General features: G+C 45.9%; 1 protein-coding gene across 6 annotated transcripts in view; it reads left to right on the top strand.

The window, feature by feature from the left end:
* Positions 1-23681, top strand: part of EXTL3 (exostosin like glycosyltransferase 3) — a 121048-nt gene that overhangs the window by 37166 nt on the left and 60201 nt on the right. The window contains exon 1 of one of the 6 annotated variants that reach the window (XM_062573308.1): positions 13017-13064. The exons of the other annotated variants lie outside the window; for them this stretch is intronic. The gene's annotated coding sequence lies outside the window, so the exon portion shown is untranslated. Of the gene's footprint in view, positions 1-13016; positions 13065-23681 lie in introns of those variants that run through there. 6 annotated transcript variants of the gene reach the window in all.

Genomic DNA, 23681 nt, shown 5'->3' with positions numbered 1-23681 from the left:
CTTATTCTCATGGTAAAATCACAGTCACTGGCTACACTGTGTATTGTGGCTTTTTAGTTCATGTTGTGTGCTTACATGTGTTTTTCCCACTCTTGCAGATGTTCTTAGCTACTCTTTGTAGATCCAACAAACTGACCCTTATCTCAAACCAAAAAATTGTCCATGTTAATTCAGCAAAGAATGGACTGATGTTCTTTCTAGGATAAACTTTTTTTACAGTAGAAGGCAGCATTACTGTTCCCTTTGAGGTGTCTCAAGTGTTTCTTTTTTTCTTTCTTTCTTTCTTTTTTTTTTTTTTTTTACATCTTTTGCTTACTTTTAGGTAATTATTTCACATCCTCTTTTGTCCCCACGCGTTCTCCCTGCTTTAACTCAGCACACTGGATTAAATTTGCATTAATAGTACCATATTTTATCTGTAGCACATTGCAGAGTGCTGTGTATATTGATACGTAGAATAGGAAGCTTGTTTGGAATGGCAGCAGTAGCTCTTGATGGCCAGGCATAAAGCTACTTTGAAATAGTTGTGTGTGCTGATATAATGTCTAATTAGAGAGAAGACGGATGCAACCTGATTGTTACTGGATTCACAGGCGCTTGCCTTGGGCTGGGGGAGGAGGAACTCGGCCAGAACTGGTGACCGAAGCCCTTAATTGGAGCCTCAGGTGAGGGAGATGCTGGAAATACTTCTTTCCTTTCTGCAGAAGGGAGCCGCCATGATCACTGTGAGTGAGAGGGATGAGCTTGTCCCTACCTGGGGGCTCTAAGTGGTGACCTGTGGTCCGATCCTAGGTGAGCAGCGTGCGGAGGCTGGAACAGCGGCTCAGCAAGAGCCAAACACTCATAAAGAGGAGTCGAGAAGCAGCGATCCTCCAGGGAACAGCACGCAACCGGGTGAGAAGTTTCTCAGCATGCCACCCAGTCAGCCTTGGAAGGCTGAACCATCACTGCGTGTGATGAAGAGGAAAAGCAAAAGAAGAGCTGAATTTTTTTAATAGCTCCTAAAGTGACAGTGTGACTTTAAAGTTTTCTGAAAATCACGGAGCGAGTCAAGATCGCTGCAGTGGCTGTAGGCAGAGGGAAAGCAGCAAGCATCTCCCCTCTCCTGGCTGTGTCCTGGGAAAGGCTATTGCCCTGGAAAGGTCTGTCTGTGTTTTTTATGGTGTATATATCTATGGGACCACTTCATAAACAGGAAGAATGGGCACCTTAGGTTAGAAGTGGGATATTCATCCCCCTCTTTGCAGAATAAGGATAAAAACGTCTTGATCCGCCAAACGGGGTTGCGTAGGTTTAATTAATGTTTACCGAGTGCTTGTGAATAACATCTTTCGTCTGCGAATCTAGAATATAGTCTAGGCATTCTCGCTCGGCTTTGCAATTATTCCTCCAGCTGTTGTGGGCTGTGCCAACAAAAACTACTCTCCTGTCACTGAGGGGTTGTTGATGCCTTGTGACTTATTTTGATTTAGATATTCTCTTCCTCCTCCTCCTCTTCCCCTTACTCGCAGAGTAAAATACAGCGTGCTCCACAAATTTGCAGGAGAGTCTAAAACCTATTATTTCCAATCACACGTTATTTGTCTCATATATAACATTTTCCTCATGTTTTATCTTTTCTTTCCCCCTTTTTTTTGGCCCATGTCTTTTGGAGGAGTTTTTTCTTTCTTCTGGATATTGTCGTAATTTTGCTAAACCACAGTCATTCCACAGGACCATGCTGGGTGTTATGTTTTGGCTCAGATTTGGCAGCCTGCTGGTTACAAAGCAGGGAAACGAGTGATAACATTCATTCATTCTCTCTCTCTCTTTTTTAATTTTGTGGTGGATGTGGAATACCAGATTAATTCCTGCCTTCCCTGGACATGAGTTCCCCTGAGTTCGTACTGGAGACGTTTGGGGAATTAAGACCTACAGCTTTGCTTTCCCAAATGCTAATTTTATTGCTAACAGGACTTTGTGAAAGACTCTTTATGAAAATGATAATACTCACATGTGGTTTTAAAGGAAGATTTGCGTGTATATAGCCTCCAGGAGAATAATATTAAAAGCTAACAGTTTTTAGATTAAATAGTTATGGATTCAGCACCGGATTTGGCTACAGCCTACCTACAAGACCCTAAAGAAATCCCTGTAAAACGGGAAGAGTGTCTCCATTTCCAAATACATTCATGGTTTCTCTTCCTTGCTGTGTGAGCAGGGTCCTAGCACGCTGTGTCTGGCTGTTTTCATCCATCCCCATGTGCCCTTGCAGCAACGTCATGTAATTGATGCTTGGCAGAAGTGGTTTCCCGTTGCAAAGTTAGACGGGGTCTGAAGACTGAAGACTGAAGGCTGAGCACGGGCTGCCTCCGAGAAAACATGGACGTGGGAAATGGGGTTTGGGGAAAACTCTGGACACCACAGAGCATCCCCCGTAAGTCTGCAGTTGTTGCTGCAATTATTACCATTATTCTTGTGAGGATTCATTAATATTGACTTAAAAAGCATACAAATGGTGTTTTTTTATTCTTTCTTTCTTTCTTTCTTTTTTAACTTGAAGAAAGTGCAAAGTATCATTTGAAGTCTTAAAACATTTAGGCTCCTAATTATGTGTGGGAATGAAGTCTACAAAGAAAGAAAGAGTAGCTGAAAGGGTAGCTATGTACAACTGCTTTCATCAGCCAACATTTTGAAGCTAGATCTATTTGCTGTAGCACTTGAACACTTACTCCTGCTTGCTCTTCAGGACAAGTAATGCTGTGGGAGATCGGGCTGGAGCCCATCCCACCGCCTGCATCTCTGTTAACACATCAGCCAGTTCCCCTTGACAAATTCTTTTACTATTGGCAAAGTTTTAAGAGCCAGAAAATTAAATGCAGTGTGATGACTTGTTTTTCTCCCTTTACATCCCAAGGCATACTTCGCAGAACATGTGGCAAGATGTAGTTATTCTGTGCATGGTACTTCTGACTTGAGGGATTTGATGCTCCAAATGGAACTGACCATCCCAGCTTCCCGCTAAAGGCGAGTGAAGTTGTGTGACTTCATGAAGATTTGTGTCCGTATGAACTTCATTACGGGAGCAGCGGTGTCTGACTCCCACGTGAAACGTAGCAAGTTTCTTCTCCCCAGAAGAGAGCTCTGAATTCTTCCAAGTGCTTTGCTGCTTGTTTTTAAAGTAAGAAATCTCAGCGTGGTGTGCGTGCTTTGCTCCTTGCTGGAGTCCCTGATACTTGTCGGGTGGGAAAGGCAAGAGCTGAGACACCATCTGGCACTGCCTCCCTGTGCTGCAGCGGCTTAAGAGGGAGTAGAAGATCTTTGAGTGAGTGAGGACTTGACCGGCAGGTTTAATTAAAATAAGAATCGAGCTCATTTGAGCACCCTGATAATCATTTGCTCTTTTAGGTAGCTGATGAGATTTGAGCGTATGGCACTGTGGTTTCTGCTGCTGATGCGCTGCCTGTGGCTCTCTGCCCTGGTGGAAGTGGCACACTGAAAGCTGTATTCCCGCTGCTGGCCTCAGCCAGAAGTGGTTTTCCACTTACCTTTTTTGGTAAAAAGTTCCTAATACTTTTTTGAGAAACATCAGAAAATGTTGCCCGGTATTCAGAAGCAATCCTGCTTCCGTGTCTGTTTCTGAAAGGCTGCTTATTCCCTCCTTCCGATCCCCTTTCCCGGCCTTATCCTGCCTTTGTGGCAATGCATGTGGCTCTTGGGGCAATTTCCTCGTTCGTGAGCGGTAACCTTGGGTGGGGAAGTAAATGGGAGCAGACCTGGAGACTTGGAGGTGAAGCAGAGTACAGAACCGTTTTGTGCAAAGCTGGCTTGCTGTAACCGGAGCTCCGACGATGCGCGGTTCTGCCGTGCAGCTCTTACGGCTTGAGACGAGTTGAGTGAGACAAGGAGCTGGGGAGGTTGTCAAGCTCTACCCCAGGTCGGCAGCCAAACTGCTTCTCGCTTTAAATCTTGATTGGAAGTCCATTCCTCCTTTTATTTGCCTTCAGTTACTATCTGCCTGCCCCCATGGCCTTTTCCTTTTCCTAGTGGATCCACTTTTTTTTCACTCTGGGCAAGTTATTCCTCCTCCCTGTGCTGTGGTGCTTTGCCTAATCTGGTGTGATTGATTGAGTTCATACCCTCTGAGCAGTCTTTTCACTTAGCGGAGTTGATGCAGTAAGATGAACTTGGAAAGTTAATTTGTTATTCCTTAATATTTTCAAGCTCCTTAGACTCCCATTTTTTTGGAGAGAAACCTCCCATTGAGCTCTTTTGTAAGAGCTTTGGGTCTTGACTTCTCTCTTAACAGCTGGCTTCTGGGCTGAGGCACTCAACGCATGAGTAAAATAGGCTTAAGCATCATATGATGCGTTCTGTTCCGAGGAGCCCTCAGCCCTAGGCAGCTCTATATTCACAACTTCATAGAAAAACAGTCGTCTGGGAGGTGGAGAGATGATCATCGACCAGAAGAGCAGCAGCACACATTTCGGTCCGGGAGCGGAAAGTAGGAGCAAAGGTGCCGCAGGGTTTTGGGCAGAAATGCAGAGAGGTTCGTGGTTCGTCCGCGTCTGGAATTCAGGAAAACTAATTTGAGTTACTCTTTTCACGTTCGTTTGTGTGAAGTTTATGAAATTCAGTTCTTAGAATTAAACCTGCCTAAAGGTTTGTCTTAATTTCCTTCCACAGTAAAATTCAGTTAATTTGAAAGGTCACCTCTATTCTGAATGAGTTCGTACAGGGGTATAGTATGGTGAAACTAATTGGCTCTTGTTTACACCTTTTTAGTTAAAATAGAGTAATTTTCACTGAATGGCCCTGTAGTGAATTGAGTGCTGGATTAAAGTCTGGGAATTTTCGTTGTTGCTATAAGGTATTGACTTGCTCTTACTCCTGCCCCATTTTGGTGCCGTTGAAGTGGGTGCCTGACCAGGCACCGAGTGTCTAGTATCATTGATCACATCTTCCTTCGTGTTAAGTTTTCTCTATGCAGAGCGTATCCACCACGTCATCCAGCGAAGTCTGCCTTTCCTGTCCCTGTATGCAGTAAGGTGCTTAGAGTTTAGCAGAGCTGAATTAGGTCTTAACCACTTAATGGCCTTTTCCAAAGCAATGAAAAAGAAAATACGGAAAGCCTCCTATGTACTTTTAGGAAACTACAGTTTTTGTGATGCTCTCTCTAAAATTCACAGTGAAAAACTGGACTGCTTCTGCAAAACATAAAGGTTTTAAAGATCCTTGAGCATTTTAAAATGGGCACAAAAAAGTGAAAGCTTCAGCAGTTCGTGGGGCTATTTTCTCATGGAAAAAGCTCTTTTTGTGGAAGCGCCAAAGGCTGAATAATCTTGTCTAGAACTTGAACTTCAGATTTCTGGTTAAAGTCTGCTTTGCACCTCTTGAATCTACACATACAAATCATCCTTCTTGGCAGATGTTCCGGTTCTCCTTGTCAAACCAAGAAATGGAGATGAAGAAGAGTAAGCCCTTAGATCTTTGAGTGAAGGGAAGAGCGACTGCTTTTATGGGCACTTGGAAGAAAAGAAATTTCAGTAATTTTCCTTATCTAAAGCTATTGCTCTTTTTGTGAGTGTTGACTTTAAAAATCTTGCTCTTTCTCCAGTTTTTGCTGAAAGGAGAGCACTCATACTCTTTTGAACTCGAGCAGATGGCTGCTAGGTTTGTGTATGCGCAGGAGAAACACCTAAAATTTGTCTGAAGCACCACAGATTAGATATTAGATGGGATTTGAAAAGTCATCTTTTTTACGTGAAATATGTTACTGAATTTTAATTGCAGCAAACTAGCTGGTTTGATTGCGATGATGCTTGATACAGTTCCATTGCAGAGTTCTTATGTGTCTCTAATGTGGATGGGCAGCTTTGATGGCCTCAGAAATCATCGTTTTGGTGATTTCAGCCTGCAGATGAAGATGAAGTTTGCATCGGTTGCTCAGCTGTTACACGCAGCTGTCAGTTGCCACCGACACTGGTAATGTTCTCCAGTCTTGAGGATCAAAATGAAACTATAGTACTTCCTCCCCACATTATTTAAATAATTAATTATTAGATGAGGATAAATGGACTGATTAGTGCTTAATTAGGCTAAAAACTTAATTTGGAGTTAACTTGATTTTTACATTTCGAATGTTTATATTCTTGGAGTCCACTTTGCTTAGTTAATAAAATAAATACAGCTGCAGACCTCTGCATGCTGATTCCCATTTCCCCAGGAAGAGGCAGCGTGGGCAAGAGCAGCCCTGGGCTGCATCGTCCCTCCTGGGGGCCTTCTGGAGGCCAGCAGCTCTCCTGGGTGCCAGTCGGTCTGTGCGAACCAGACTGCAGGAGCTGCAGAAACATGTGGTTCTTCCCCCACCCTCCACTCATGCTCATCTGTAAGCACTTAAAACTGCAGAAGATGATTTGAGCTCCTGAATCTGCTGTTTTTCAGGGCTGGGCAGGACAGTGCTGCCTTGGCGGGGCTTCCGGAAGGGCGTTACCCCAGCCACGTAGGTGGCTGCAGGGAGACCCACTGCTGCTCCCTGAGTGTTTTAAGAGGAGGAGCTGAGAATGGAGGAAGAGAGGGATGGACAGCCTAGGGGAAAGTGTGCTGGTCCCTAGCACTTCTTCAGGGTGTGTTATGTGGCAGCTGCAGAGCAGTTAGGGAAGAAGATTTATTTATTTATTTATTTTCTAAGCCCCACAGGTCAAGTGCGTTCCCCAGGAAAGAGGATGGGGATTGTCAGCTGGAAGCCCAAAGCTTGCAGGACCAGGTGCTTGGTGAGCTGGAGCTTGAGGTGCTTCAAGGTGATGCTGCATTACACGGTGTGGAGAAACCTTGAAGTCCCTCCTGAACTGCTCAAAGAGGAGATTTCTCAAATCTTTTCTTGTATGAAGTGCGTTTTAGTCTGTGACGGTGGCCTGTTGGCAGGGACCTTTGCAGTGAACGCTCTTTCTTCTCTTTGTGATAAGATCAAACAGAGTGCGCGGGTTGCTGTATGGTCGGTGATAAGTGCAGTGAGGTCTAATCCCTCAGAGAGCAGTTACTGCCTGCAAGAGAGGATACGAATCAACTTAAAAGGTGATCTTGCTGTAAGAGAGAATATTCACTTTTTTTTTTGAGTATTAAGTGTGCAGATGCTCAAAATGCTAACGTGTATTTGGAAGACTTACTCACACGTAAGTATATATCTGCACGTTGTCTTCTGCTCCACTTGAACCCCAAACACTTCCTCTGAACAAGTCAGGATGAAGCGCTGCGGAGGAGGTTGTCGCTGGTTAGGACTGTTGGCCAGGCCGCGACGTTCCTGTGCCATGTCGTGGGACTGTCCACACTGCCACCCTTCCTCATTCTGAGCATCTCAGCATATCTAATAGATAATTCACTGGTGCCAGGACCTGTTCCATGGCTCTGAGCCCACCCGACACAGTCTGGAGGTGTTTGTGCTATTAAGCTGTCCATAGCCCCTGGTCTTTTAACCCCTTGTGCCTTTTTTTTTTCCTCTGTTTTCTCACTGTTTAGGGACTGAGCCCTCCTAGAGGAGGAACTCACTTCTGAGATGGTGTATGGGGACCATGTTCTTGGGGCCACCTCTGTTCATACTGCAGTAGCACCTGGTAATGAGGCCCTTTGGTTTGCTGCTGATGGCTTTCCCATGACAGGCTTGCCACTCTTCTACTTTCTCCTGGCTGATTCGTGCTGTAGTGGTGTAACTTCTTCCATTAGAAAGTTGTTCTATAGTTCTGTCTGCAACCTTAAAACTCTTACTTGGAGGCAGTTACTTCCTGTCACCCTCGAGTACTGGTGTCATCTTAGCAAATTCCTTCCTCGTCACTGTTCAGTGCTTAATATGGAAATGAAAATACAGAAAATCCGACAAACTGATTTCATCAAAAGGTTTTAACTACACTTTCTGGTCATGAGGTGGCCGTGAATGGCAGCCGAGTCTGCAGTTCAGGGTGGCTGGAGAACTGATCCAGACAGAAACCAATGGTCTGCACCATCAGAGGGGCAATATTTGAATTGGAGCCAAAATGATTTTTTTTTAAAAAGAAATACAAATCAATTTTTATTTTAAAAAACCTCTCATCTTCTTAAGCTTTGGAGGAGAGAGAATTAGGTTGCCTTCTGTGGGGGGAAAAAAAAGCGAAGTTTATAAAACAATGGGTTGCATTAAATGATACCTTGTTAGCTAAATTTTTTTATATCATGCCTAAAACTTGAATACTTTAAAAAATATTATTTCTTCAGGAGAAATCCACAACAAGTACTGAATGTAGCTTGTTTGAGCTTCATGTTTGGGACATATCAAACATCTTGTATTAGCAGCCAGATAGGTGGGGCCCCTACACAAAAAGCAGCAAAAGTGGATATTTTTACTCCCCTGTACTGTTACTATGAATTTGCCATTTAAATCTGGATATTTGTTTTCCATTTTGAACAAAATTTTACCTTGTTTTTAATCCGGATCCACAAGATGTGCTGTGCTCCCAACCTTCTTGCGTGCCTTTCTTCGATGGGCTGTCTCCTTTGAAGGACATGGGACTCTGCAGGCCGATGCAATGAAAGCAAGTCACTGCATTTTGATTTTATTCTCTTTTGGGCTGCTTTGCAGTTTTTGCATTCTGGAGAGCGGCTCATCCTAGAAGCTAAATAAAGTGGAAAGGAGATCAGAGATTTTTTCCAGTCTTGTGGTTCTCCTTGCAACAGCTGGGTGCTTGTCAGATGTGGGCAGTAGAAGTAGAATAGCAACGTTAAAGCCACCAACCGTTATTTACGTGGCCACTGTGCATTAATTTACTTGAAATATCGCAAATTTGAAAGTTACTAAGTGAAGTTACCAGGAGACTGCAGTTATTTACATCAGCTAAGTATCTTTGAGTTGCTTTCCTTGTATACCTAATATACGTTTTATCCATACTGAAGAAAATCATGGCAAAGGAACAAACTGCTGTGTGGTAACTGAGCTTATGCAGACGGCACTCCTAATGCACCGGTACCTTTTCAGGTTCAAGTAAAAATACATGTGGGCATGGCAGTGTTTTGAATAGTCCTGCAAGGAGCAAAGTATGCACGCATGATACTCGGCAAGTGTTACGTAACGGTGTTCTGGCTTTTCTGCTTAGTTGACTTTGTCAATCATCCATGGAGGCACTGAGATTTAGCAATTCTACGCAACCAAAAATGGTTGCCTAGAAGTCCGAGCATGAGGGCTAAAATTAACCATTGGGAACCGCAGTTACTTGGTATTGCTGAGGTCTGGATCTGAGTTCATTGTCCTGCGTTGGAATGAGATTGATGTTTGTGTGTTTGAGCTTATGTCGATCTGGGTCCTACCAACCTTAGCACGAGTGCCTCAACTGAAACGTCTCCTTCACGTAAAGCTTCCCAGGTTATATCACTCTTGCATTGAAGAGAAACTAGTGAGTCTTCTGAAAAATCTGTGCTGTCCAAAATGCGTGGTGCAAAATTAAAGAAGATCCAGAGCAGATCCTTTGAAGAACGGGAAATGGAGGCACTTCAACTGAAGACAGCTATGTTTTGTGTTAGTGGCATGCAGCTGCTTGTCATTGTGTATCTTCACAGCGCATTGAAGCTGTTAGATGCCAAATATAATGAAAGTCTGTGGTCTTGAAGAGACTGAGGGGGAGGTCCTGTCAACTCTTGAAGGCTTATTTGTATGAGCGCAAGCTATAGGAGCGCCATCTCTAGTCCTTTTGCTCCCAAATTGTGGCTCTGTCTTTGGTGGTTCTGGGATAAATCAGAACAGCTCTTTGAGGGGCATGATTTAGAAGAATCTAGGATTGAGCTGCTGGTTGAAGCTCGGGGGCTCCAGTTGTGCCTCTTCCGCTCGGAGGAGTCCTCGCGAGCAGCTTCCGTGGGGTCTCGCTGCCATTTGGCTCGACTCAGCCACTGAGGAGCGGGCTGCCGCGTGCAAAGCCTGAACAAACGCTGCGTTTGCATGGTTACCTTGTGTGTTTGCAAAGCCTTTTTCATGCTGTAAAGTGCTAAGCTTCATTGCTGAGGAGCAGGTGTTTGGCAAGTGAAGAGGCATCACACCATTGGCTGGGGTAGAGGAGGAATCTGCTGCTGCAGTTTTGATTCAGAAGTCATGGCTGATATTCAGGTAACTTTTTTTTCACGTGTTTTTTGCTGGCACATGAAGCAAGATAACCATGCTGTACTTGCAGTCCTGCACTTAAAAACAGTGCTGTGCATCAGGATCGGAAACTTGCTGTTTCTAGCAAGTCCTAGCATGAGGTTGAGAGTGGTGCTAACCAGGGAAGACCAAGGAGGGGTGGGAAACTGTGGATGGGATGGCAGGGTTTGCGATGATACGTTCCAGCGTGGTAGGTGGCTTGAGTACGGTGTTCTGCAAACTGGGATTTCTTTAATGCAACCTTGCTCCAACTCTGCTCTCACTGAACACAGTGGTAAAAATCACACTTATTTTAGTGGGAGCTGAATTGGTTTTAGGAAGTCCAACTTAGGTGGTATTCCTAGTAGTGTATTTTCCAGAGAGATTTCTGAGCTGGAGAAGTTGTGTAGACATGCGGCCCAGGAGATGGGGTTATCGGATGTTGGCTGGTTGAACTGTCCTTCTGGACAGGCGGGTAGATCCATGCTACCAAGTGGTACTTGGGATGCTTTGCTCTGAAAGCAAAACGTAGCTCTTGGCCTGTGGTTTGGCCACTTATTTCGGCATTTTGTGTTCTGCCTTCAAACCGACATTCTGTGGTTTAAATCGGTGCGAAGCGTTGCTGTAATCCTGTCTCTCTTCTGAGGAGCAGAAAGGGCCGTGTGCTCGGAAACCCGTAAAACTAACACGCTGAGAAACTAATTGGATCACCATCCTGCGGGCGGGTAGGAGAAGCAAAAAGACATGGGCACGGGCACTGTGGATGGCTTCAAACTTCTGCCACGTCCTTTTTTTGCAAATGAGCCCAAATGGCTTGTCCGGTATTCAAGCTATGCTGGGGAGTTAAAACATTGTCTCAATGATACGCAGTTGATACCATGGAAGAGCTTTGAACTGGAAGGTGCAGGATTATTTGGGGGTTTTGCACCCTGTTTGAGGACCTTAAAGCATTTTGCAAAGAACTGCTACTGCTCTGCTCTTTGCAAAGGAAAACCAGCAAAAGAGTTAGAGTACATTCAACTCAAAATGAATCTCAGGCTCCAGAGATACAAAACAGAAATAAATGGTCCTATCCTCCTTCCTTGTGTAGCTTAAATTGCGGAATATTTTCCTTTTTATTTTACTTACTTATTTTTCTTCCCCTCTTGTCTCCCTTGAGCATTGAAGTTTGAGTCTGACTGAAGCAAGGGGCCAGGAAGGCTCTGAGAGTGGTCGCATGATCCTGGTGCGTCTTGCTACCAAGCTGAGGTTTTTATGTTGATTGGAGTCATGAAGGAATTTTATGCCAGACCAGCAAATGGTGCTTAGGGTTTTTTTTTTATTATTATTATTTTCCTTCTCTTCTAGGATCACATTTTTGAGACCATCTAGACATAACTCCTCTTATATCTCCTGTGGGTATGGCTCTGCACAGCTGTCCCCTTTCATCTCTATAAAAAGAGGGGAGCATTTTCAGTGGGGTTGGTGAAATTAAGTCCTTTGTTTCTAGTGCAGGCTGTTTGTAAGATGCTGTAGGACAGGAAGCTGCTCTTGCTGTGTTTCTAGGCTTTGTTTCTATTTGCAGCCCCTGAAATCCCTTGCGAGTTCCTGAGGAATGCTGTGAGCGAGGGAACTGGAGCAGATGAAGCTAATTCCCCAAGGTTGCAGGGAAGGTCTGAGATGCAGCTGGGAATAGAGCCCCAGTCATCTGACACCCTGGCCTTTTGCTTTAACTACTGTACAGGAATTTCCTCCTGGAGTGCCTCTGATAGAAACTGCAGGGACAAATTAAGTGGGCAGATTGTAATCATTGCTGCTGAGCTACCCCAGCTGTGGAGTTATTGCAGCCCTGTGCTCTTTGCTGCTAATTTGGAAACGCGCTGCCTCTCGGCCCCTCCGGCGCTCCACCTTGCCACATTCCAGTCTCCAAGCTGTGGGAAAAAAGCTTGAAGGGCCCTAAAGAGCCCAGATGTTGTGTCCAGGGGCAGGAAGCACAAGCCGGCTACCCTGGTGCAGGAAGCTAAAAATAGCAAGAGCATTAATACAGCTCCCTGCCTTCAGTTCGGTGGCGTTCTCTCTCCAGATGCGCCTCCGTCGTAGGAGGTGAACAGAACAGAGTGCGAGCGGGCAGCTCGTTAGCTAGGCTTCTTGCTGTTTTAATTTATTCTTTGATTTGTATTACAGGAGCCCCTGCCGGCCTGAGCAGAGCTCAGCCCCCCATTAGGACACTCGCTAGGCATGGCATGGATGCAGTGCAGGAGATGACCTGGGCCCAAGGACGTTACAGTTGAATCTAAGGCCGGGCAGAATAAGTGAGAGGAGTGAACCAAAGGAAGGAAACGAAAGGCAGCAGTCATGGGGCCTGGGCCAGCGAGAAATGTAATTTTATAGGGCTGAGCTTGTGAAAAGAGTTGGTTGTTTATTATCTGTTGGCAGCATGGTTTGTGTCCTCACCTCATCCTTAGCAGAGTGTCGCTGTCACGTGCCCACCTTGGTGGGAGCGTTTTGGTGGGTCGATGGCAGCTGATGGGCAGTCCGGCATTTCCCCTTTCCTAAACTGGTTCAGGAGCATGGTCTGTCCAGGGTGGCTGTTCAGAGTCTGTCCAGGTGGTGGGCAACCTTTCAAAGGCCTTTTGAGTCCCCTTTTCAGTGATTTTTGTGTATTGGGATAGAGAGCAGGAGAGCACGTGTGGACATTTGGGATCAGAGAACGTCTGAACATTGTTGTCTAGTATTAGCGGTGGAGTCGAGAGGGTTGGGAAAAACATGATGAAAGCAGCTTTTGTTCCTTGCCGTGTAGATTATAGTAATGTTGCTATGGCCACAAATCTCGCTCAAATTGCTGCAGCCAATTCATGAATTTCCTTTTTTATTACACCCTAACACTGAAAATCAGCAAGTCTGCCAGAAACCTCTCCCAAGGAGAACTCTACTGCTGGAGGTATCAAGATCTGTACCAGAGGCTGGAGAACAGGTAACAAGTATTGTTGTACAAGGGGGTTGCTGTAAAGAGAATCTCTTGTTGCTAAGTTTTGGGATGCTTTTGAGGCTGAAGTAATTAAGTGAATCCTAAATATCTAACCATTCGGCTAGATCCCATGGCTGCCTATTAATTAGCTACTACTGTCTCCAGGGTAATCGGAGTATCAGGACAGCTGAGTTGTAGGCAGCTGAGAGTCTTGTAAGCTTGATCCTGCTCTGCTCCACTCCCTGCAGCACCGGGCGAGATTTCTCTTCCCCGAAGCTGAGCTGCACGATCCCTGGCAATGCCTCCCGCTGCCGCAGCAACCGAGAGGCTTTTATTTTTCCCTTCTGCTGCAGCTTCACCCGCTCACAAAGCAGCGTAGACCGTACAGCACGTCTTGGGCAGCCTAGCCGAGCTAGCGTCCTTTCGCAGTCTGCAGCTCTTTGAGCCTGAAGCACCAGGGGGTGAGGGACTTCTTGTTTGTTTTTTTTCTTGCTCTTTTTAGTTGAGATTTCCATCTCACCTGAGATTACTCAGCCACCAGAACTCTTGCCTTTGTGTGGGGAGAGGAAGGGAGTGGGGAGAAAGTTGGTTTTGGCTGCCATGCAGCTCACTCTCCTGCGGCTGATTTTTGCGATGCTGACGTTTCGTCCCAGCAGCTCCTGCGTGAGTCGGTCTCGTGGTGGTTGTGTTAGGGCTTTGGGAACAGTGTGGTAGACAAGAGGCTCCTAACGACACGTTGACTCCTTTGGTGGCCCTGGGCAAATCATTTAGCTCTTCCTTGCCTTAATTTACCTAATTATTGCCTCCCAGTATCTAGCAGTTCTGGTAATTGATGCTGCTTGTTGCATATTGAGGGTTTTAAGCCCTCCCACCATGCAGAGAGGGAATTTCAGTGTGGTTCCCTGTTGGTCTGTAGTGAAGCGAACAGCGAAACTCATGTGTGCCGTGTGTACGGTTTCCTGTTAATACGACAACTTAAAGGTGGCATCTGAGCTGGTGGCTCAAGGCGTAGCTTTTTGGGCAGGGTAACCTCCCTATATCAGCGTGGATGCTAACAGGTGACACTGGTATGACCTTTTTGTCTTGAAATTGAAGTATTTATTGATTTGATTAGTTTGTCGATTTGATGTTCATGGAAACGTACATCCTTGATGTTGGCCGTCTTCTGAATCACAGGTTAGATTTTACCACGGTTTGAAATGACAGAGCAAAAAGCTTCAGTCCATAAAACAACCTTGCTTGTTTCATGAACCAAAAATTTTCACAAGTCCACTGTGTGCGTTCTTTGAGGGTCTGTGGGATTAGATGTGATAGAGCCTTTCTGACTGGAGGTGAAAAGGTTTGGTCTTCTCGGATTCTGGGTTAAACATGGCTGGAACTGTGTGTCTTTTATGCCTGTTGGCTGCCTTGTTTTCTCAGGCTGCCTTGTTTTTGTGGGGACTGTGGGTCTTATTTGTATAGCGCCTTGTATTTGCCTGCACACTTCAGAGATTCAGCTTTGATGCCAGCATCAGGAATAACAAGCTCTCAGCACAGCAGCTGTGTTCAGCTGCCCATTGATATACAGGGCATCTGGAGGGAGATGAGCTAGGGCTGGCATCCCTTTTGGGGCTGGGGGTGCGGGGGACGTGGGAGGAGAGTTGGGGCAGCAAGGGTGAGCATTTGGGGATGACCTCGTAGAGGAAGAAGTCCTAAGTGCATCTACTGGAGTGCCTCATCTGGGAGCACTTTTCCAGCAGATGAGCTAGGACCCAATCTGAGGAACTGGATGTGAAGTGGAGCAAGGACCATGAGGGAACTAGAAGCAAAGGAGAAGGTGTCCTGTATGGGGAATGAGGGACAAGACAGGTTCAGGCTGGAGACAGAGGCTGCAGTTGAGCACTGGACCAGGTTGCCTAGAGAGGTTTGGAGTCTCCATCCTTGGAGAGATATCCAGAAGCCCTCTGGACATGGTTCTGGGCAACCATGTAGGTGACTGTACTTGAGCAGGGAGGTAGGACTAGATGATCTCCAGAAGTCCCTTCCAACCTTAACTATTCTGTTCTGTTTTTGTGCACTGCAATTTTTTTCATTTTGTCTAGTTGTTTTTATTTCTTTCTCTTGCCGTTTGTGCTAACCATACTGGCTGTTTTAATTTATTTCTAAGAAAAAAAGTGCCTCTAGCTTCAAAAGCAGGAAATCCTTATTTACTACAGCGCAGCCTTATCAGCCCTTTCTCAGACTGGCAGTCTGAGCTTCGCTGCCCCAAATTCCGCTTCCCGTGGTGCAGCAGGCATGGGTGGGGTGCTGCAGCTCTCGTAAGCTGTGTGCGCTGGTAGAAAAATCAAGGCTATGCCAAACAGTCAGACCTGGACCGCTCCAGCACTGCCTGGCTGCGGTCAGTGGGAAGGTCGTTTGTCCCACGTCCATGGTGAATTCCTTTAGTTGCCCTACAAAATGTTAATACTCTCCCAACTGATTTGACAAAGAAATTTGTGTCTGGGAGAAGTCATAAATAACCACCTTCCCCGCTGCTAAGTGTCCTAAGTATTAACGTAACGTTTTTTGCCATTATACAGAAACATCAATTTGAATGTGCAAAGTGTGGCTCCTTCATGGTCTCTCTGACCGTCTGTTGTGGAGCCCAACTATGCTTGGCTAAGGGAGATGAATATGTTCGTCTAGTACAGGCAATTTTCTACCTAGTACACCTGTTCTCACCCAAGACTTGCCACTTCCTCCTTTCCTCATTGCAAGGCCACCTTACTGCTCTTTCGCCTCTAAATTTACTTATTGTAGGCCTTGCCTATCTTTTGGGTCTGCTCTGTGTCTTTTATGAGAAGGTTCTGGTGCTGCTCCCTCTGGCTGCTGTCAAAATATAGATAATAAATACCGTGTATCTTCCTGTGTGCGTTTTGGGAGCAGGCAGCGTTACTTTTTCACCAAGACCTGAAGGGAAACCTGTCCCAGCTCTCTGTTCCTGTAGTCAGTGTTTAGCATTCCTATTATGTGCTTCAGCCCGATCACCTTTAACTGAGTTGTTCTGAGATTACTTATCTTAATGAGACGGAGCTTCATTATGTTAATTGGGTTTGAAATTACTGCATTAAATATCAGTAATTGGTATTAATATGCTGGCCTTGCTGTGTCCTGGGGTTTTCAGTGAGCAAAAATCAGTACAGAAACAGGTGTTTTCTGTTGTGGTTCCTGGCTGAGCAGGAAGGTTGAGGTTTGAAGAGCCCATTCAGTTGCTCTTTTAGCAAAGCAGTGGATTTGGTGACCTAGGGAGAAAGGTCATTGCCAGCAAATTGCTGTGTTTACTCGCAGTACCACCAGGCTCTTTGCTCTGAATGAAGTGGTGGTTCTCCGGCAGGGCTGTTGCAGCTAAGATCCCAAAGTGCTCTTCAGAGAGAGGAAAGCATCACTTATTCCCCAGTGTACAGATGAAGGAATCAAGGCATGTAAATAGTACTCAGACCTCCTATTGCAGGACTAAACAAAGCTGAAGAGACCTGCTCTGTCATTGAAGCTGAAGAACATAGTGAATGACTTGGATCATCCATTCTCTAGGGTTGGCAGATTGGGCACTGGAGAGAAGTGTCTGGGACAGCTAGATGGACACCAGTCTAGATGATCTGAACCTGGTCCCTGCTTCTCTCCATTTGTGTCAGAATTGAGATTGCCAGTCATGGTTAGCAGGGAGTCAGAATTGCTTGTTGGTTGAGATACCACTGTAGGTACCCAAGTCCATCTGAGTTACTTTTAGAGTGACCTGAATACAGAGCAAGAGGAAGAAGCGATTTGCAGGAGGTCTGTCGCAAAACCTTTGCTGCTTTACAGAATCAGAGTAGTTGGGGTTGGCAAGGACCTCTTGATCACCTGGGCCAACACCCTGCTCCAGCAGGATCACCTTGAGCAGATTGCCCAGGACTGTGTCCAACCAGGTTTTGAATCACTGTGAGGACGGAGACTCCTCAACCTCTCCGGGCAGGCTGGTCCAGTGCTCAGTCACCCTCGCAGTGAAGAAGTATTTGCTTGTGTTGTAGTGGAAGAGGAACTCCTGATGCCAGCTCAGTGTTTGGTACTTGGGATTACTGTTGCACTTTCTGAAGTAAGCATTTTGAATTGCTTTAGAATGAAAATTTTGGATTCAGGGAAGTTTTGACCACTAGGAAGATGAGCTGTTAATCGAGGGTTGGAAAATAAATTTCAGGAGGGAACAACTGTGGAATAAACTGCTCTTTCTGCTGGACTCAGCTGCCTAAAACTATTTCAAAATGGGATAACTTGCACCAGCATGGTGGGTCTTGTGCTTACAGCCAAATTTCTACCATGTTATGAGATCCTGTTACAACTGAAACTATTCTCCGCCCCTCCCACCTCTCCCATACAGCTGACAGTTTTCTCTCTCATCAGGCAGCGTGAAAGCATTTGTAACAGCTACCGACAGTGTCGTGAGCTTTGACGAGCTGTGGCGTAACTTGATCCTCTCTAAATTGCAAAGCACAAGCAATGTTTTAGTAATCTGTAACAGGATCGCTCTGCGCAGGAGAAGTTGTAACATAGGCTGGAACTTGGCATTGGCAGGAGGGCTTCAGAGGGAAGGGAGGGCTGCTGGGTGATGGAGGAGGGAAGGAAGAGGGCTTGGGTAGGTGCCAGAAATCAGACTAATGGCAGTGTTAATAGGTAGAAGATGGGAGAAGTACACAGGGAAATGAGAAGAGATGTCTGGAGGTGCGCAAGTGAAGGAAAGGAAACGAGAACCTCCTTTTAGTTCCTCTCGAGCATTTCTTTCAAAGCACGCTTTTTTTTTCCCACACCATTCCCTGGTGATCCCTTAGGAACTTGCTCTAGCAGATGGCCAGAGAACTAATTGCTTCAGGGTTGAGTTCAATACATGTGTTTGGCATCTTGCACCTGGACTTGGGCAGGACACACAGGAGAGAGGTGCAGCAGCTGTGGCCGGCTTGGAGGGAGGGAAAGCTTTGGGCTGTGCGTAGAGCACTTGAGTTATTCCCTTGGAACGGTGTATCTAGCATGGTAACAACTGTGCTCCTTGAAGCCCAACACACTGAAGAGAACAAACGTGGGTGATGGCCACCTTGGAGCCTCTACTACATGAAGAGGAAAAACGCACCCACTTGATCAGGCCAGATGTACGTGTGGAGCAGTATCCCGCATGCATATGGTAGCAAATGCTTGGGGAAGAGGGGAAAAACGGGCATTTCCTGTGTGACTCCCCAGCCAATCCTTCCCCTCAGCAGCTGGAGACTTTCTCAGCTGCAGATTACCACTGAGTGACTTGGTCTTTCTACCTCTGCTGTCCTGTAGATCAAACCATTTATGCAAGGAGAAATGTAAAAATATGAATATGCGAGATTTGTGGCACATGGGAGATGCAAATAAAGCCGGGTGCTGACTGCGCTCACGTGCTGTCAGAAGTGCGAAACCAAGGACCGTCTCCAATATCTTCTTCTGTTCTTGTTTACAAATATTAGTTTACTTAGCAAAAATCCACTGCTCTTTGTTGCCTTCCCAGCACCAAAAAAAGCATGAAGGGATGCGCTAAACTGTCATCTACTTTCAGACTTCACTGATGCAAATTAAAAGCTAAATTTGATCTTTAGACATGGCCTCCTTGGTATACCTACGTGGGACATGTAAAAGATGATTGATTTGCAGAAGGAGGCTACTTGCAACGGGCGGATTAGCGCACGGTGGCCAGGGGACTCCTTCCCCCCCGCCTCCAGCTGCCTGTGTAGATGCCTGGGGCTTTCTAAAGAAATTCTCTGCAGTGTGGTGCACACATTGTAGTTTTAAGGGCAGATTTTGCTGCCAGGGTTTTGAAACTAACTTTTCCTTATTACCTGAATGCTTGACCAAAAAAGCTCTAGGCTTATTTCACCATGCATGTGAATCCTCTCTGCGAGGCACAAGAAATTGTCAGCTTTTCTCCAGAGCCAAATTTTCTGAAATTTTTGTGCGTTTAAGAAATAAAAACACCGCTACCAACTGTATTCTTTAAGTTGAAACTTGGAATGATACAGCTTCCATCTGGGAACTATTTTAATTTTAATTTGAAAAAACAGACTATAAAATGCACACTCATAAAAACAGTTTGTCCTTTCCAGTGTACTAGAAAATGATTCTCATCAGCTTCTTAAGGCGCTCTACTTTAATGTATTTAAGCTCCATGGCATATTCAGAAAGAGATAGTTACTGCAGTTCTTAATACAGGGTCATGCATAAATTTCTAGTATGGATCATTTGGGGAAGATTAATATGGAGAATGTGTTAATGGCAAAGAAGTTGAAGTCGCTGCAGATTTTGCAGCATCTCTTATGTGCAAGTAGCTACGTGACCATAAAGTTGCTATCTGGTCTTACTTGAAAATGTGAAAATAAGATTTTTCTCTTAGAGGACATGCTTATAACTTTGAAAATCAAGTGCAAGTGTCTCCTCCTACCCTCCGGTGGCTGGTGCTCCAAGCCGACGATCTGCCAGTCTGCTCCTGCTGCTTCACTGCCAGCTGGTTGGGAGCCGCCAGGCTTGCAGCAGGGTGCGCCGGGAGCTGGCCCCTCTCAGCAGTAGTTTGCAGCTTCCCAAGTGCGTTGATTAGTTTCCTTCTTCAGGCTCCTGGGAAACAGCTTTTGATCCCCGATTTTGGCTCTTTAGTGTTCATTGCATCTCGAGCTCTGCTCCGCGCGATTGAGTCTGCTGTAATGGGGGCAGGAGCAAAGCACTTAGCAGCTTAACAACTCCCCAGCCGATACTGTCGGTTTTCCATCGGGTGACGCGGATTTCCCAGGCTTTGGTTTGATCATCTTATTCATGAGCCTGCTGGAGCAGCCGGTGCTTCTCCCTCTGCCCCAGGGAGCTCCCTTGATTAAGTCGTTCGTGCTCGGTGGGACCTCACGGGGAGGCCATACTGCCACAAGCAATGAGCTGAAGTGACCGGCAGTGTCAGGTCGTATCGGCATCCTGCAAAGATCTTGTTTGCTTCAGTTTCCTCGTGTATGTGCTGTTGCAAGGCTTGGACAGGATGCCCTCCGTTTTCTGTAACGCAGAATTTTCTGCGGCTTGGTTGTGAAGAAGCAGAGGTGCGAAATGACCATGGTGTGAAACAGCAAAGTGACTGAAGTGTTTGACCTGCTCCAGTCTTCGTCCGCCTTTAAAATGTTACTGAGTTTGCAGCACGTTTTCCTTCCTCCAAGGGAGTAGTTGCTTCAGGGATTGTTGGAGACTTTAAGGAAGAAAAGAAGAAGAAAAAAAACACAGAGAAAATTGCTTTTGGGTAACGTGAAATCCTGATTATGGAAATGTTAATTGTGCATCACAACATGCATTCATCTTCTGCCTGCCCAGAAAGCCTGCTGTCAGTGGCCCATGCATGAACAGAAGGGCATTTAAACAGAATTTTGCTTAAAATGTGCTTGTTAGGATGCCAGTGTAAAACTGGTACCTTTACTCATAGAATCAGTGGTTTTGTTTGCAAAGTAGCATTGGTGTGCTGAGTAACACAATGCTGAATAAAATGTCAAGGTGCGCCCCCCCCCCCAAAAAAAAAAAAAAAAAAAAAAAAAAAAAGAAAAGAAAAAAAAAGACCATGCAGCCTGGAGTGGATAATGCAGCAAACAAAAGTGCAGACAGAGGTAAAAGAGCCCTAAGGGGATATAGATGCAGTTTTTGTCTGCGTGGGGTAAATGGTGTCATTCCTCGGCCTCTCTCTGCTGGCATGTCCCTGTGGGACTACCTGATTTTGTTAAAAATACTTGGAGTTGCATATAAATTAAGATGTGACTTTTTTTTTTCAAAATTTATTAATTTTTTGGTAAAGCAATGTGTATTTTAAGGGAGTTATATAAACTGGTATAAAGGTGAGTGATTTTGAAGCTGGAGATTGATATTTAGATGCTGAACGGAGGAGAGGGCTCCTGGCTTGCAGCCACAGTGGACTTGGTTCTGGCTGAGCCAAGCGAGAGACTGGATTTCTGAGCAGGGACCTGGCAAAGGTGTCCTCAACCACCCTTGGCAGCATCTGCTGCTGCTTCTCTTTTTCTCCCACTTTAGAGAGGTCCTGGAGAGACCAGTGATCTTACTTGGATGTCTAATGTTTGATGGTGTCAAAGCTTTTCCGCAGTTTGACTGAATTTTCACTTTTCCATGCAATCAGGGCTGATGGTGATGCTCATTAAGTTTGCCAGATGGTTCTGTGTTTTAGGATCCTGGTTTTGGTTGCTTGTCTTTTGTAAAACTTTTTCAGCTAGAACTTTCCAGCTAATTCTCTGCTACAGGATGTGCTGTTTTGGAAGACTAGTCAAAGCAGTTCAGCTGTTTTGGAGAATGAGACTAAGAAAATGTGCGCTTTCTTACAATTAAAAAAAAAGCATGCTGACCTTTTCTTTCAAAAGAAGCTTCTGTTTTACTGGGATTTGATGTTTGGCAGGCGATGTCTTTTTGCAGTTCTCATGAAAATCCACCAAATTTGGGCCAATTTAGGGGAATGGGAAAGAATGGAGTTTCAGTTGAAGTATATTTAGAAGAGACCCATCAAAATGAGCAACTGGACTCCCTAGAGATCCCTTTGCACTGAACATTTGGCTGAGCAGAGGGAATTTGGAGCCGCTGTGAAGGATTGATGAGGCTTATGGGAGGATGTGTTTAAGAGAAGTATCTAAAGGCGCTTGGGGAAAGCAGAGAGGACTTTGAGGGAGATGTAGGGAAGGAGTCTGACCTGCTAAGGGATTGGGAACCAGGGGAAGAACTAATCAAGAGGAGGAAGTTGGAAATCAGTAGAATTTACTGTGTCTACCCTTTCTGTAGACACAGCAAATAGACTTGGAGGTTGTCTGTGCTGTGACGGAGCCTTCAATTATATGATCGCATCTATTTTTGCCTTTTTTTCTGCCTATCTTCTGTCCATCCCAGGGCTCTGAGCCCTGTGTTGCTCGGAGCAAAGGATGAACGTGCTGTGGAAGCCCATCAGTGTTGTGCAGGGGAGGTTGTAAGCTCTTGACCCTTTGCCATACTTGCTGCATGTTGTGAAACAGAGTTGAAGGAGGGAGAAAGGGCCTTGTTGCTAAAGCATCACTGAATACTGCCCTAGGATTGGACTTGCTCCTTGCTGTTGCTGCTGAGTTTGGGATACTGGGGATGTTGCTGAAAGCCTCCTCTTCCTCAGTATCGTTCCTGGAGCACATGTGCTTTCTGGGACAATGGACTGAGTTTTGCAGATCCTGGGGGATCCGGTGGAACCTGTGCTCTGTGACTATGCCTGTAATGTGTAAATATCACAGAATCACAGAATGGTAAGGTTGGAAAGGACCTCTGGAGATCATCTAGTCCAACCCCCCTGCTCAAGCAGGGTCACCTAGAGCATGGTAGACAGGGTTGAATCCAGGCAGGTTTTGAATATCTCCAGAGAAGGAAACTCTACAACCTCTCTGGGCAACCTGTTCCAGTGCTCCGTCACTCTCACAGTGAGGAAATTCCTCCTCATACTCAGGCAGAACTTTCTGTGTTTCAGTTTGTGCCTGTTGATGCTAGTCTTGTTGCATGGGACTATTGAAAAGAGTTTGGCCCCGTCCCCTTGACACCCTCCCTTCAGGTACTTGTACACATTGATCAGATCCCCCCTCAGTCTGCTCTTCCCCAGGCTGAACAGGCCCAGCTCTCGCAGCTGTTCCTCACAGGGCAGGTGCTCCAGCCCTCTGATCATCTTCATAGCCCTACGCTGGACTCTCTCCAGTAGCTCCATGTCTCTCTTGGACTGGGGAGCCCAGGACTGGACACAGTACTCTAGACGAGGCCTTCCCAGAGCTGAGGAGAGGGGCAGGATCACCTCCCTTGACCTGCTGGCAACACTCTTCCTAATGCAGCCCAGGAGACCACTGGCCTTCTTGGCCACAAGGGCACATTGCTGGCTCATGGTCAATTTGTCATCCACCAGCACTCCCAGGCCTTTCTCTGCAGAGCTGCTCTCCAGAAGGTCAGCCCCCACCTTGTACTGGTGCCTGGGGTTATTTCTCCCTAGGTGCAGGTCTCTGCACTTGCCCTTGTTGAACCGCATGAGATTCCTCTCTGCCCAACTCTCCAGCCAGCCTTGACTCAGAGAGTCCAGGTCTCTCTGAATGGCAGCACAGCCCTCAGGTGTGTCAGCCACTCCTCCCAGCTTGGTATCTTCAGCAAACTTGCTGAGGAGGCACTCTCCATATGTCTGGAGATGACCTCCAGAATGAGCTGTTCCATCGCCTTTCCAGGGATGGAGGTGAGGCTGACTGGCCTACAGTTGCCTGGGTCCTCCTCCTTGCCCATATGTATATATTGCTGTATGTTTGTAAAGACTTTTTTTTTAATAAAAGAAAAGTCAAGGTCGAAGGCATCTCCATGCTAGCAGAAAACGGTTGGCCCTAGTCCCTCCCAGTGTCTGAGCCTCACCTGTAAGATTGAGGTAATCCTCTTCTCACAGAAAAGAGCAACCATGTGAAGCGTTCAGATGACATAGGATGGAGCGCTGTTGAAACAAAATTAATTTCCCTTCTACCTTCAGGGCAGGTTTTGGATAGTGCAGCGCAAGTGAGTTTGGAGTCGCTGCTTCATCATTGCTGGTCCTGTAGTGCTGCCTTGGCCTGTCTGCAACTAGTC

This window comes from Rhea pennata, chromosome 3 (genome assembly GCF_028389875.1).
Source record: "Rhea pennata isolate bPtePen1 chromosome 3, bPtePen1.pri, whole genome shotgun sequence".
Lineage (NCBI taxonomy): Eukaryota > Metazoa > Chordata > Aves > Rheiformes > Rheidae > Rhea > Rhea pennata.
Note: the sequence above shows the minus strand (reverse complement) of the source record. Positions and strands in the feature narration are given on the sequence as shown.